The following is a 13,749-nucleotide window of genomic DNA, read 5'->3' as shown; positions in this document are numbered from 1 at the left end:
CATTCGTCAAATTATTGATGAGTATGGATTTTCACTTTCATCTCATTATTGATGAAGTGAAATAAATAACCTATAAATAACCTTCAAAATAATACAATTATTCAATCAATAAATGTATTAAATTATAAGGAAGAACAAATTTCTTTTTTAAATGAAGAAATTTCATTCAAAAGAATAGAAGATGTGGAGCTTCAATTACTCTATGTTAGCTACTATGTTTAGGATTTACTAATTGGACACGAGTTCTTGGATTTAGGGGATTGTTTTATGTAATTTTCAACTACAACTTATGTTTTCAAATTTTTAGGTCATAATTTAGGTAGTGGTTGTATATTATGGATGAACACTAGAGTTTCTATCCCGTTCACCACAACTGCTCTAGTTTTTGTTTGAAGGCTACAATTGTCATCTATGTTGTATGGCAATAAAATTTGTTTAGATGAAATTTTAGTTAAAGTTGCATATTCTACTTCTTGCTAGTAAAAAATTTGTTTCTTAGCATAATATGAATTTAGTTGCAGAGTTATTAGGAATAAGATGGAGAAAGAAATTTTCTTTAAAATAATAAACAGACCCAAGTTCATCTTTGTTGTTGTGTAATTGTGATTTTACAAAAAGCTTAACTAATATGAAATATCAAGGTAAATCAAGAATATGTCCTACACGTCATTCAAGGTAAATCAAGAATATGTTCTTAATCGCGACCTTAAGCTAGGATATTACTTCTTGTTATGTTTTCAGGATCTTAGAACTTAGAGGTCATCGTGTCATGTATCATATACTGATCCTGGAAACCTTCCCCTAAAATAACCTTCAATTTTCTCCACATGAACACATGAATGGTGTCGTCATAATCATGTAATCCTACTGGTAAATCGTGGTGCAGGACATCTCGTTTAGCTGATGGGAAAGGTAGGCCTATCATAACATCCAGCTCATGATACATATTGCATGACATCCTACCTAAAGAGGAATATGGGCCTTTGAGTACACACGTAATGCAGATAATGGTTACTTATGGGTATGGATCCTACCAACTTATTTAACATGTTATTCACATAGTTCTAGGTACTTGGTACATGAATTATTGATGAACCTAGGTTTATACATAATGTCATGGGTTAGGCTTTAGGAGTTGAGGTTTTAGCTTAGGAAAACATTAGAGGGTAACCTAACGTGGACTAATTCGTGTGAAAATCTACTAGCACTTTCAGGACCTCTTTCATTCTTGATTTTTCTGAATCTTCTGCCAGAAAAGTCTTCTCCGATCAGAGCCTTCCTTTTTTAAACACATTGTAATTCTTATTCTATAAAAAATTTAATGATTCGGGAAGTTTATAAAAATTAGAAAATGTACCATTTTCTCAATGTTTTTTCAATTTTACTTGTTCTTTGCTTCTAGATACAACCTAGTAGGGATTATACACCATCTCTTATTGGAGACCTTGAGTGTTGCAAATTCTACTCTCCTTTGAAAACTTTCGGTCATCGAAAGTGCTTATTCTAAAATAGGTCAGGGTACAAGGTTCTTATTTGCCTTCTGTTTCTCAAGTGGCTTCTTCTACTCTATGATTCTTCCATAGGACGTTAACAAGAGAGATTTCCTTGTTTCTCAATCATTTCACTTTCTTGTCTATTATTTGAATCAGGTCTTCTTTATATGTTAGGTCATCTCTCAAGAAGAGAGTTTCATGAGTCAGTACGTGCGAACGATCTAGGGTATACTTCCGTAGTATGGATACATGAAAGATATTATGTACTGCAGACAAGTTTGGGCATTGCCCGATTCTATAGGCCACAGATCCAATCCTTTCTAATATCTCAAGGGGACGGATAAACCTAGGGCTTAGCTTTCCCTTTTTACCCTACCTGAGCACCCCTCTCATGGGGTGCTACCTTTAGGAATATATGATCCCCTACCTACAATTCCATGTCCTTGCGCCTTAGGTCTGCATAGCTTTTCTCTGGGCTTTGTGCGGTTTATATCCTAGCTTTAATCTTCTGGACTGCGGCGTTGGTAATTTGCACCATCTCTGGCCCAATAGTTGTCGTTTGTCCCCCTTCTTCCCAAAAGATAAGGGATCGAAATCTTCGTCCATAGAGAACCTCGTATGTGGCCATTTGTATGGTGGCTTGGCAAATATTATTATAAGAGAATTTCATAAGGGGTAGGTACTTAACATGTCTTCCAATATTTGCTTGAGCATTTTTGTTTGACCATCTTTTTATGGGTGGAATATCGTACTATAACTGCGTACCCAATGCCTTTTGTTAAAATTTCCAGAAGGGAGATTTAAATCTGGCATCTCGGTCTAATACTATTGCCTTTTGTTGAATTTTAAGAAGTGTACCCAATACCTTTACTGATGAATATTCATTTTTAATGTTAGCAAGAGTAGCTTAGTTGGGAGATTGTTAGACTGAAGATTTTAAGGTCACACTTGTTTTATCCACGTTCACGTTCACCGCACCTGTTTCAATTTGCATAACCTGACTATTCAATAAAAAATTAGTCATTATTTCTTTTTAAAATCTCAATGAATCAGCGAAAATATCTTTACCGATAAATTTTCATTTCTAATGATTGTGGGGGTAGCTCAGTTGGGAGAGCGTCAGACTGAAGATCTGAAGGTCATGTGTTCGATCCACGTTCACCGCACTTGGTATAATGAATTAGTGGAAATACGGTCACGTTTTTTATCCAACTGGTATAGGTTGACTAAGTTGCATAACTTGACTATGGAATCTAAAACATGTTATTTATCTAAAACATGTTATTTGGGATCACTTAGTTGCGATTATAACACCTTATAGTTTAGTTGATTATTATTTCTTTTTAAAATATAATGTACTTATGAATTTTTATTTTTAACGTTAGCAGGGATAGCTCAGTTGGGAGAGTGTCAAACTACAAATTTGAAGGTGACGTGTTTGTTTAATCTCCACGTTCACTGCACCTGTTTCCATTTGCATAAGCTGACTATTCAATAAAAATTTAGTTATTATTTATTTTTAAAATTTCAATAAATAATGAATTAGCAGAAATACCTTTACTTATGATTTTTTTTTTCAAATATTAGCGAAGATAACGAATTAGTGGAAATACAGTCACGTTTTTTATCCAACTGGTATAGGTTGACTAAGTTGCATAACTTGACTATGGAATCTAAAACATGTTATTTGGGATCACTCACTCAGTTGGGAGAGTGTCAAATTAGCAGAAATACCTTTACTTATGATTTTTTTTCTTTCAAATATTAGCGAAGATAACGAATTAGTGGAAATACGGTCACGTTTTTTATCCAACTGGTATAGGTTGACTAAGTTTCATAACTTGACTATGGAATCTAAAACATGTTATTTGGGATCACTTAGTTGCGATTATAACACCTTATAGTTTAGTTGATTATTATTTCTTTTTAAAATATAATGTACTTATGAATTTTTATTTTTAACGTTAGCAGGGATAGCTCAGTTGGGAGAGTGTCAAACTACAAATTTGAAGGTGACGTGTTTGTTTAATCTCCACGTTCACTGCACCTGTTTTCATTTGCATAAGCTGACTATTCAATAAAAATTTAGTTATTATTTAGTTTTAAAATTTCAATAAATAATGAATTAGAAGAAATACCTTTACTTATGATTTTTTTTTTCAAATATTAGCGAAGATAACTCGGTTTCACCGCACCTGATTCACGTCACATAACTTGACTCCTAACTATTCAATTTAAAATTAGTGATTATTTCTTTTTAAAATATCAATGAATTAGCTAAATACCTTACTAATGAGTTTTCATTTTTAATGTTAGTGGGGATAGCTTAGTTGGGAGAGCGTCACTGTAGATCTCAAGGTTACGTGTTCGAGTTGAAGGAAGTGTCATAAGGCTAACTTTTTTTCAATTTTATTTGATTTTATTTCAATTTTGTCAAACTCACTCAGGTACTCATCTCAATCATTTGAGCCTTGTTGGCCTTCAATAACAATCATTTCAGCCTTGTTGGCGTTCAATAAGAGAGACCTTGGAAATAACCTGTAACTATTCAACTGGATTATCACATTAACAATTTGAATCAAATAAAGTGACATTAACCATTTGAATCACCTCAACCCCACTTGTTGAACTTGACCAAATGTCTATAACATAACACTAACAAAGGTACAAAGTAACACAAACAAAGGTACAAAGTAACACTAACAAAGGTACAAAGTTCATAAAAGTCTTTTTAATCTAAAATACCATTGAACTTGATCATTATAGTGCCTCTCAAACGTAGGTAAAGTTTAAATTCGGGTCTCCTTGTCAAACTCACTCGGGTGCTCATCTAAACCATGATGGCGTTCAACAAGAGAGACCTCGAAAATAGCCGGATTATCGTATTAACCATTTGAATCACCTCAACCCCACTCGTTGAAATTGAAACAAATATCTATAACATAACACTAACATAGGTACGATGTCCATAAAAGTCTTTTTAATCTGAGATACTATTGAACTTGACCATTAAAGTTCCCCTCAAAATGAGGTAAAGTTTAAATATAATTGGTGACAAAAGATGAAACTATAAAATAAAAAGAAATAAGAAAATAATATTCAATTTCAGAGAATCAAACCAGAATCTCCTAGGTGAAAGCCAAATATCCAAACCGTTGGACAACAATGAATTTTTGGTGTAGTTGTCCTAAAGTCTTTTGTCTAATCGCTGAAGAGTTTTACTATGATGTTTTAGGTAATGTCTAACTCTTCGACACGTCGTTTCATGTGTGTGATAGAGTTCTCAGAGTTACCGCGACGTTTCGAGCTATTTGATCGTGTGGCTGTTTCTTCAAATGGGTCAACATCAAACGTCAGGTCTTTGATTGGCAACCCATCCAGAGGAGCGTCGATTGCATCGATTCCATCAACAGTCTTCCCATGAGTTTATGGTGCATGACCCATTTTTTATACCATTCACCTTCGAGCGCCAACATAGTTTTGCATCGTCCATGAGATGCATTGCGACCAACGTAACTCTTAGGTCCTATGAGCAAGTTCCAGTAACCTTCAAGTATTGTTCTACGTCAAAAATAAAGCTTTTTAATTCCTTAGCATCCCGATTTCCATTTAAGGGGTTGTGTTCTTGGATTTTAAGTTTGTTAAGCCCACATGAACTTGGCTTGAGGTATGGTTCTCTACTGCCAAACTTGTCAAACTCACTCGGGTGCTCATCTCAACCATGATGTCGTTCAACAAGAGAGACCTCGAAAACGACTGGATTATCGCATTAACCATTTGAATCACCTGCTCATCTCAACCATGATGTCGTTCAACAAGAGAGACCTCGAAAACGACTGAATTATCGCATTAACCATTTGAAATTGAACAAAATATCTATAACATAACTCAAACAAAGGTACGAAGTTCATAAAAGTCTTTTTAATCTAAGATAGAAACTGTAAAATAAAATGAAATAAGAAAATAATATTCCATTGCCGGGAATCGAACTCGGGTCTCCTGGGTGAAAGCCAGATATCCTAACCGCTGGACGACAATGGATTTTTGGTGTAGATGTCCTGAAGTATTTTGTCAGATCGCTGAAGAGTTTTAGCATGATCTTTTGCTTAATGTCTAACTCTTCAACACGTCCTTCCCTGTGTGTGTTAGAGTTCTCAGGGCTACCGCAAAGTTTCGAGCTGTTCGATTGTGTAACTCTTTCTTCAAAAGAGTCAACATCAAACGTCAGGTCTTTAATTGGCAACCCATCAAGGGGAGCGTCGATTGCATCGATTCCATCAACGGTCTTCCCATGAGTTTATGGTGCATGACCCATTTTTTATATCATCCACCTTCGAGCGCCACCGTCCATGAGATGCATTGTGGCCAATGTAACTCTTAGGTCCTATGAGCAAGTTCCTGTAACCTTCAAGTATTGTTCTACGTCAAAAATAAAGTTTTTTAATTCGTTAGCATCCCAGTTCCCATTTAAGGGTTTCTTGTAACGACCCTAAATTTCCACATACTCAGAGTCGCTACTAACGTCTCATGCTCATCTATAATGCGAAAATATAACTCTTACATGAACATAATTGATAATGTAAACTTCAAAAAGACGTTTAAAACAACTTCTCTGGAAAACACAGCCATGGTCTTACGTGTTTAAATACAAAATACTAAATTTTAGAGAAAATAAAAACAAATAGAAGGTGATTTAAAACAATGGAATGCAAAACACCCTATTCTAACTTAAAACTAAGAATTTAAATATGACTTTATCCTATGCACGTGCCACAGTCTCTGCTCGCGATGCCGCCGTCCTCCGTACAAGTGCGCCTTGCCTTTACCTGAAAAATGATGTGGCACACGGCCTGAGTATTTCAAAGAATACTCAGTAAGTGGCCCCACTATAGGGGCCATGCAAATGCAAACACATGCAATCATGATTTAGGGACCTATCTCTAATCATCTTAGGGGTGGCCTCCAGTCTCGGACAAATTGGATGTGTAGTACTTCCCTACACACGACTCACACGTGCGAGTGTGAATCCCCAGGGCGCTCGCACACCCCCTGGACCCTCTGGTCAAGCTAATCTGTAGCGACGTCCGGAGGTCAGCGGAACCCCATAGTGTCATGCACCTCATGAACACCCTCATCTGTGTGCTTTCGCACCTGTGCGCATTCGCGCTCATCGTACGGTGCGCGTCCGCACTCATCATCTCTAGGGGAAGTAGCCCTATGCTTATGAACATACAATATGCATGAGGTCCCTCTAAATCCATCATAATGTCTCTTCTGACACAACCCTCTAGTCTCATCTCTTTGTTACTCTAGGTAACACATACTCGTGGATATTTATATTAATATCATTTTCACGCTCTTAGGGTTGTGTTCTATGTCGATCTAACGACATGATGCAATATGGCACTCATCATCATATAGCATGCTCAATATGGAAAACATCATCATATTAAGGTAAACGTCACGCAATCATCATACTCATCATATTGCCACAAAGTGCATCAAACATATCAAGTACGACATTCATCAAAATATATATATATTCTGAGTACATCATCAGGTATCATAACCCACACATCATCATAACTCATATACCGCATCGTATGACATAATTCATACAACATCGTAACTCATACAATTTTTTAGCCTATCATATAGTAAGGCCACTTACCTGATTAGCTTATACGGTTGTCACCCATTTATCTTTAATGAAAGTTTGATTTTTCCCTTTGTATCCAAGCCAACCTATAAGAATCCATGACATCAATTTCATGTTAAATTCTCTAACTCTTACAATGGTTCATGTGCAAAACTTCATGCGAGCATTAAAGACTTTGCATAGATAAAGTCTTGGAACGTTATAATATACCTCTAAATAGATATACACATATTATATATATATTCTATTTATATTAAGATTTCATTTTCTATTTTTTATTTCGATTGACTTCTCTGTTGTCTTTTGATATTCTTTCTTTACTCTCCTTTTTCTCTCAATTTTTGTTCGAGACATATTCTTGACCAATTTTTAATCGATACTTACTTAATCATATTGTTGGTCAATTCGGATCCATTCTTACTCCCAACTCTTCCCTTTTATTTTTCTCTTCCCTCTGTGTCTTCCCTTTTATTTTTCTCTTCCTCTGTGTTTTTTTCTTTTGATTTTATATTCTGGCCTTCTTTGTATTTTCTTCGCTTTTTTTTTACTCTGTATGCCTTCTCTCTATTTTTTTTTTTATTTTTTTACTTTGTGGCTTTCTTTGTATTTTCTTCTTCCCTCCATACTTACTTAATCATATTGTTGGTCGGATCCATTCTTACTCCCAACTCTTCCCTTTTATTTTTCTCTTCCTCTGTGTTTTTTTCTTTTGATTTTATATTCTGGCCTTCTTTGTATTTTCTTCTTCCCTGCTTTTTTTTTTTTTTTACTCTGTATGCCTTCTCTCTATATATATATATATATATTTTTTTACTTTGTAGCCTTCTTTGTATTTTCTTCTTCCCTGCCTTTTTTTTAATCTGTATGCCTTCTCTCTATTTTTTTTTTTACTTCTTTCCTGCTCTCTTTATTTTCTCTTTTTACTTCTTTCCTGCTTCATGCTCTTTAGTTTTTTTTTTTCTTTTCCCTCCATTTCTATTTCTCTTTTTACTTCTTTCCTGCTTCATGCTCTTTAGTTTTTTTTTCTTTTCCCTCCATTTCTACTTTTCTGTCTACCGTCATCTCATATTTTTTTGTATTCTAATTAATTCTTCTTTCCAAATCTTTCCAAATCTTTCATTTATCTTATATGTATTTTTTTTTTTCTTCCTTTAATTTTGTTAAAATCTAAAATTCACAAGATAAATTTTCATTTCAAATCTTTCTTCTTTCTTCTTTCCTTCCTTATTTACCTATTAATTTTTTTGTTCCGATTCTTCTCTTTTACTCTCTATTTTGTATTTATTTTTCTATATGTTATGTTGACAAATATTTGCCTCATCTGTTCTAGTTATTTTCTATGACCTAACATCATAACCAAAAATCTAAATATCTCGACAAGAGAACCAGGGATCTAATTCTGAATAATTAGACAAAGGAAAAGAAAATATGTTCTGGTTATTTTTCTATGACCTAACATCATAACCAAAAATCTAAATAAATGGGCAAGTAACAAGAGATCTTATTCAGATTAATTAGATAAAGGAAAAGAAAATCTGATTGGGATAAATGAAAAAGAGATCTGAAATATGACTTACCGTACTAACAAAGCAAGATCTATCTCCGAAGCAAATCTCTCTCCAATAATTAAATCTCCAGCTCTCCTTACAAATTTGGTTGTTGGTATTTTTCTTTCATGGTAGGAACCCATCCAGTATTTTTTTTTTTATTATAGGAACCTCATATGCATCCAGTCTGAAATATGACTTACCGTACTAACAAAGCAAGATCTCTCTCCGAAGCAAATCTCTCCAATAATTAAATCTCCAGCTCTCCTTACAAATCTGGTTGTTGGTATTTTTCTTTAATGGTAGGAACCCATCCAGTATTTTTTTTTCGGAACCTCATATGCATCTATTTTTTTTTCATTGTAGGAAACTCAGATGCATCCAGTATTCTGATTTGGGTTTTTTTTTACGGATGAGTTGGTTGAGGAGAGATAGTTGGGAGAGAGAGGGGGTTAGTGGGGAGTAGTTTAGGGGAAATTATTATTTTAATTATTTAATTATTTAGTTTTTTTTTTTTTGGTTCGTTACAAACTCACTCTGGTGCTTGGCTTGGGGTGTGGTTCTCTACGACCCTCCTTATCAAACTCACTCTGGTGCTCATCTCAGTCATCTCAGCCATGATGGCGTTCAACAAAAGAGACCTTGAAAATGACCGGATTATTACATTAACCATTTGAATGACCTCAACCTCACTTGTTGAAATTGAACCAAATATCTATGACATAACACTATTAAAGGTTCAAAGTTCATAAAAGTCTTTTTAATCTAAGATACTATTGAACTTGACCATTATAGTGCCTCTCAAACCAATTATAGTGCCTCTCAAACCAAGTTCATAAAAGTCTTTTAAATTTAAGATACTATTGAACTCATCCATTATAGTGCTTCTCAAACCTAGGTAAAGTTTAAATATAATTGGTGACAAAAGATGAAACTATAAAATAAAAGAAATAAGAAAATAAAATTTCATTGTCGAGAATCAAACTCAGGTTTCCTCGATGAAAGCCAGATCTTCTGTGTAATGTCTAACTCTTCGACACGTTTTTTTATGTGTGTGATAGAGTTCTCAGAGCTACCGCCACGTTTCTTGTTGTTCGATCCTGTGGTTCTTTCTTCAAAAGAGTCAACATCAAACATAGGTCTTTGGTTGGAAACCCATCCAGGGGAGCGCCAATTGCTTCAATTCCATCAATGGTCTTCCCACGATTTTTTTGTGCATGACCAGTTTTTTATACAATTCACCTTCAAGCGCCACCATAGTTTTGCATCGTCCATGAGATGCATCGTGGGCCAATGTAACTCTCAGGTCCTCTCAGCAAGTTCCTATAGTCTTGAAGTGTAATATCAAAACATATTAACGTATTTGATATTTTAAATATTAAAATAATTGATGTGTATCATAAACTTAAATAAAAATATATATTAGAAATTTGAATGAGATTCATATTAGTTAAACATATATTATGATATTCTACGACATTTTAATATTATTTAAATAAGATATTATATCTTAATGTATTAGGTATTCAAATATATAATTTGACAAAAATTATCACAAGTTCACTTTAAATAGAACCCTAGGGTTAAGTCAAAAAGCATCAAACACTAAATATTGTGACATTTTAGGTGATATTTTGCAGAGGAAGCTGATAAAGTCTTCAAAGAGCATGTGGTCATGTCTGACATTTTAGGTTAACAACATGGTGAAAAGAAACAAGAAATTCTGATACTGGTAATTAACTACAAACCTTTGAATAAGGTTTTAGAATAAATAAGATATCCAATCCAAAACAAAAATGATTTGATAAAAAGAATTTAGAGTCAAATGTTTTTATAAAATTCGACATGAAATTGGGATTACATAAAATTCTAATTTCCTAAAATGACAAATATAAAATAGCATTTATGTCCAATTTAGAAAATATGAGAGGAACGGTCATGCCATTTAGGCTAAAAAATGCTCCATCCGAATTTCAGAAGATTATGAATGATATTTTCAATCCTTTCAAAAAAAATCGATAGTTTATATTGATGATGTGTTGATATTTTCTAAAACCATTAAGGTCAACACTTTAAACATCTACATACATTCATTAATGTAATCAAAAGAAAACAACTAGTTGTGTCCATACCCAAAATCAAATAATATCAAACTCAGATCCATTTTCTTTGATTTTAAATTTATGAGCCTTATTAAAACCCATCCAATGGTCTTTGTCTCAAACTTTGGTGATGACGTATCCTAGAAAAGCCAACTTCAAAAAAAAAAAATAGGTTCTCTCAATTACGTGTCTTATATCCTTCAAGATATGAGGCACATTTACAAATTTCTTGATGAGTGTGTTCAAAATAATACAAAGTCTTGATTTGTAAGGGATATATCTACAACAAAAAAAAATCAAATCATTAGTCAAATAAACTCTTTGCTTGAGTCTTATTGACCCAAGGACAGATCTCATAATGAAACGTGACGCATCAAATATCGGATATGGAGGTATCTAAAATTGTCAAAGAGGACAGAGAATCAATTATCATATTCATTCAAAAGCCTCTAATAATACCATACAAATTACAAAATAGTAATAAAAAAAAATACTATTTCCATTGGACTCTGCCCAAAAATTTTAAAGAAAATTTAATGAACAAAACTATTAAAATGCATTCGAGAGTCAAATTTAGTTTTAGAAAAAAAAGGGAATAATCTTGTTTCAAACAAAAAAAAAAAAAAAAAAAAATTGCTAGATAGAAGTAAGTTTTGTTGTGGTTTGATTTTAAAATTCTACCTATAAAAGAAGTTGAAAACACCTTGGAGATTACAGAGAGTTTCTAACAAAGTCTCTCTTCTCTGTCTTCTCAAACTGATACTACCTATAAAAGAAGTTGAAAACCCCATGTGAAAGTCTCTAAGGATACTGCGACCTCTAGCTTTGCAAAATCCAGTGTTGTTGGTGCTTATCAAAATCGCTGGCAGAATAAAGTTTAACAAGTGGTTCTATGGTGTAGTGGTTAGCACTTTCGACTTTGAATCTAACGACCTGTGTTTAATTCCCGATAGGCAATCCACAAATTTATACAAAATTGGTTCATAGCCGATTCAGTAGGGTCACTTTTGGACCGATAATCTGTAGAAGGGGTCACTAAGGTTGAGATCATACAAAATGGGTCCATAGCTCAATGTTAGAGCATTTGATTGCAGATCAAGAGGTCACCAATTCGAACCTAGTTGGGCCCTTCTATCTTGGATAGAAATTTGTTACACTTTTTGGACCGACACTATGTCTAAGGGGTCACAAATGTTAAAATCCTACAAAATGGATCCATGGCTCAGTGGTAGAGAATTTGACCGATCACCCGTTTGAACTTGGTTGGGCCCTTTTATTTTGGACAGACACTTTTTACACTTTTGGACTGACACTCTATAGAAGGGGTCACTAAGGTTGAAATCATATAAAATGGGTCCATAGCTTAGTGGTAGACCATTTGACTGCAGATCAAGAGGTCATCAATTCGAATCTGGAAATAAATTTTGAAGATGAAATTAAAGTATTAATTCTGATGTCTTTTGGGATTTTGTTATTAATGAGATTCAATCTAATGCCATTAGTAATTCATTAGGGGTTAAACTTTCCGGTTAACGTAATTTAAGAAACTTATGATTTTTATATTCTCAAGAGTTTAATTGAGATAGGTCGATTCAATCTAGTGGACCCAAGAATTGAACCGAACCAAACCAACTAGTTAGTAACATGATTTAGTGTAAGCATTTTGACGCAAAGTAGAAGCAATAATGGAGGGTTTGCAATAATATAGTTTTCACCCCTTGTTTCTCGAGTGAATATTGAAATAATATGGTTTTCCTGTTAAGTTTTGCACGGAAGAAAGAAAGACTGGGATGTAAAGTATTATTTCAATTTGTTTGTAATATACAACAATATATAAATTAATTATAAGAAATATATAAAATTACATGTTCTCCACGGGCTTCAATCAACACTAGAGGGTTACTTTTGCAATCACTCTAAAGGTGCTCAAGATCACAACGAGTTAGATAAAATAGCTCTAGAACTTTGAATCCAATAACTTGAGTTTGACTCGTGATAGAATCTCTCTTCTTGTGGAATCTGCATAAAATAGGAAAACCATTCCAAAATCAATTTTTACAAGGGGTTCTATGGTGTAGTGGTTAGCACTTTGGACTTTGAATCCAACAACCTGGGTTCAACTCTCGGTAGGACCTTTTTAAGAAATGACCTTGATGTGAAAACACAGAATAAGGAACGACAACACAAGACATTTTAAAACAAAAGGGTGTTTCCTAGCATTCGATGCTAAAACACAAATTTTCTCGAGGCATAAGGTGTAACATTCTTGAGTTATTCCGAACTTGCTCCGCTCCGCTATCATTTGAACCCATAATAACTAGCATGAGTTTTCGGTTCCGAACTTGCTCCAAACAATATCATTTGAACCCATAATAACTAGCATGAGTTTTAGGTTCCGAACTTGCTCCAAACAACTTGAAATCTTGAATTTATTCTCATGTCATATAAAATAGACCCTTACAGAAAATAGTTGGTAATTTGGAGTATGTCTAAACCTTGAGCTAGGATATGACTTCTTGTTTTGTTTGGAGCATGTCTAAACCTTGAGCTAGGATATGACTTCTTGTTTCGTTTTCAGGAACTAAACCTTAGAGGTTGTCATGTCATGCATCGTATTTTAACCATGAAAACTCTTGCGAAGTAACTCTTAATTTTCTCCCCATGAGTGCATAGGTGGCGTTGTCATAATCGTGGCATCCTGCTAGCAAATCGTGGTGCAGGGCATCTCATTTAGGTGAGGGAGATAATAAGTTCATCATGGAATCCTGCTCATGGTACATATACCAAAGCATCCCACCTAAAGAGAAATAGGGGCCTCGCGGCAGTGATGAGCATTTTCTCCCATATCTTAGTTTCGCTAACTAAAGTTTTCCAATAACTCCCAAACTTCATTACCTTATATAACCTCTCGGGATAAGGATTCATACAACATTTCATAAAATAAGATC

The 13,749-nt window shown here is 34.2% G+C and overlaps 3 non-coding genes across 3 annotated transcripts; 2 read left to right on the top strand and 1 right to left on the bottom strand.

The window, feature by feature from the left end:
* Positions 1–2,586: 2,586 nt before the first annotated feature.
* On the top strand, positions 2,587–2,659 carry TRNAF-GAA (transfer RNA phenylalanine (anticodon GAA)). The gene has a single exon. It is a non-coding gene; the product is annotated as a tRNA-Phe (tRNA).
* A 2,803-nt stretch (positions 2,660–5,462) lies between these two features.
* Positions 5,463–5,534, bottom strand: TRNAE-UUC (transfer RNA glutamic acid (anticodon UUC)). Its single transcript has one exon. It is a non-coding gene; the product is annotated as a tRNA-Glu (tRNA).
* Positions 5,535–12,864: 7,330 nt separating this feature from the next.
* On the top strand, positions 12,865–12,936 carry TRNAQ-UUG (transfer RNA glutamine (anticodon UUG)). The gene has a single exon. It is a non-coding gene; the product is annotated as a tRNA-Gln (tRNA).
* Positions 12,937–13,749: the final 813 nt, after the last annotated feature.

The sequence above is a fragment of the Cucurbita pepo genome, chromosome 10 (assembly GCF_057944985.1).
Source record: "Cucurbita pepo subsp. pepo isolate OVF chromosome 10, ASM5794498v1, whole genome shotgun sequence".
Taxonomy (NCBI): domain Eukaryota; kingdom Viridiplantae; phylum Streptophyta; class Magnoliopsida; order Cucurbitales; family Cucurbitaceae; genus Cucurbita; species Cucurbita pepo.
Note: the sequence above shows the minus strand (reverse complement) of the source record. Positions and strands in the feature narration are given on the sequence as shown.